The sequence below is a fragment of the Abrus precatorius genome, unplaced genomic scaffold (assembly GCF_003935025.1).
Source record: "Abrus precatorius isolate BTA unplaced genomic scaffold, Abrus_2018 Scaffold3, whole genome shotgun sequence".
Taxonomy (NCBI): Eukaryota; Viridiplantae; Streptophyta; class Magnoliopsida; order Fabales; family Fabaceae; genus Abrus; species Abrus precatorius.
The window spans coordinates 23,747,455-23,750,041 of NW_020874373.1; the positions used below are offsets into that span (position 1 = coordinate 23,747,455).

General features: G+C 34.8%; 1 non-coding gene across 1 annotated transcript; it reads right to left on the minus strand.

Moving 5' to 3' along the window:
- Window positions 1–1,288: 1,288 nt before the first annotated feature.
- LOC113864145 lies at window positions 1,289–1,395 on the minus strand. Its single transcript, XR_003504748.1, has one exon. It is a non-coding gene; the product is annotated as a small nucleolar RNA R71 (small nucleolar RNA).
- Between the last annotated feature and the right edge of the window lie 1,192 nt (window positions 1,396–2,587).

Below are 2,587 nucleotides of genomic sequence, written 5' to 3' on the forward strand. Positions count from 1 at the left end.
AGTGGCACTTGAAATCTAAATTCCCTGTGGAGACGATATTTGGATCTTAATTTTACTCATTACTTCCTGTAATCCTAGTGCACTTGCTAGTGTTTAGATTGTAAACAACAAGTTTTTGGCGCCGTTGCCGGAGAATTTTGAATTTCAATATCATTAGTAGCAGAAAAGTAGCTAGATTGAGGATTTATTTTTGTTGTTGTTCTGCTCTCAAGTTTTTCTGCATAATTTCTTTGTATCTTGTGTAGATTTCTGCATAAGTTCTGTTGTCTTTTGCATTCTATTGTTTTGCATTCTTTTGCATTTTCTGCATAATCTCATTTTTCATGTTTCTGCATAATTGTAAACTTTATTCTGCATAATTTCTATGTTTTCTGCATTCATGAATTTCTGATTCTAATAGAATTAACACTGTTGGCAATAGTCAGTTTGCATCGATATTGTGATTCAATTCAGTTTTATAGTTTTCTTCCTACTAGTTTTATAGTTTAGATTGAGTAATTTTTGTTTCGCTTAAATTCTGTAGTGTTAGATCACATTTAGAATTTTCTGTGAATTTAGTATAACAAGTTAATTTCGCAGTAGTGTAATATAATTTCTGATCAACATTGATACTGTTAGAAGTAGATAGCACATATACTGCAAGCTAGTTCAGTTTTTTGTTTTTTTTTTCCTATTAGTTTCATAGTATTCATTGTATATGCGTGGTAAAAACAAGAATAAATCAATTCTGGTCTTTGATCCTGATATAGACATAACCTTAAGAAGATTGAGAAAAGAGTCCAGAGCAGAAAAATTCATAGGAAGTGATAGTGATTTAGAAGTTGTCTATTCTCCAGAAATTCAAAACAATCCTAGAGTGAAAAGGGCACCTACACCTTTGAGACAACCAAATCCAGCAATAGAGATGGCAGAGCAAAATAGAATTAGAACATTAGGAGACTATGCAATTCCTAACATGCAAGGTTTTAATTCTTCTATAATCAAGCCAACTATCCAAGCCAACCATTTTGAGATTAAACCTGCCTTATTACACTTAGTCCAACAAGATCAGTTTTCTGGTAGAAATTCTGATGATCCTAACTTACATATTTCAAATTTTCTGCAACTCTGTGACATCATAAGGATAAATGGGGTTAGTGAAGAAGCCATCAGATTGAGACTATTTCCTCTTTCCTTGAGAGATGAAGCTAAATGTTGGTTACAAGCTCAACCACAAGGAAGCATTACAACTTGGATAGAACTTGTGAATAATTTTTTAACCAAGTACTTCCCTCCATCCAAAGCTGCTAAGCTAAGAGGAGAAATTACATCCTTTGTGCAGCAAGAAGGAGAATCATTGTATGAAGCTTAGGAAAGATATAAAGAATTGCTTAGAAGGTGTCCACATCATTGTATTCTAGATTGGATGCAATTGGAAACTTTCTACAATGGGATGAATGCAGCAACAAGAACAATGGTTGATGCTGCTGTTGAAGGTTCATCAAATACAAAGTCCTTGGAAGAAGCTCAGAGGATTATTGAGATGATGGCATATTCAATGTATCAGAATTGAAATTCAAGGAATCAAGGAAGAAATTCTGGTTATGAAGCTATGGTTTTGGTAACCTTTCTTGCACAGAATCAGCTACAAAATCAAATGTTTTCAGAACAATTAGCTGCCTTAACTCAACAAATCAGCAACCTTCAAACAGGGAGTATGCCTACGAGTCAGCTAAGCTGTGATTTTTGTGGAGGAAACCATGTAAATGGTGCCTGCGAGGCATCTACAAGTGAACCACAAGAACAAGTGAATTATATGAATAATTTTCAGAGACAACAACCTTCATATCCCCCTGGATTTTAGTTTTGGAATAATAGAAATCAGCAGTATTCTAATTGGAATAATCAACATTCTGCTGCCAAGAATTCTAACTCCAATTTACCTTTTTCTAATGCAGGTCCAGCAACACAACAGTCTTATTTTCAGAGAAATCCATCCCCTCAACCTCAAGGAAATCAGAAAATTTCCAAGCCTATGAATGAGAGGTTGACTGAGATGGAAGAAACCATGTTGCAATTCATGAAGGTGACCCAAAGAAGCTTCAAGAACCAAGAAGCTTCTATGAAGAAACTGGAAACACAAATTAGACAGTTAGCTGAACAATTATCCAGCAGGGATGAAGGAAGATTTCTAAGCAATACAGTGATCAATCCTACGCAGCAATGTCAAGCCATAATTACAAGGAGTGGAGCTGTTGTTGCAAGTCCTAAACCTGCAGAAAAGAAAGTCAATGATTCAGAAGAAAGGAAGATTGAACAAGATCTGCAACAAGGAAATTTTAAGCTATTGAAGAAAGATCATTCAGAAGAAAAAGTAGATGTTCCTATGAATTCTGAGAGAAAAACAAAAAAATAACTCTTTGAAGATGCTTGCAAGCCAACAGATCCAGAAAAATACAAGAGGCTGCCTTATCCTCAAAGGGTTCAAAATCCTAAACAGGAGGAACAATTTGAAAGGTTTATGAATGTCTTTAAGAAATTACAGATTAACATTCCTTTTGCAGAAGCTTTGGAGCAGATGCCTTCATATGCAAAATTTATGAAAGAA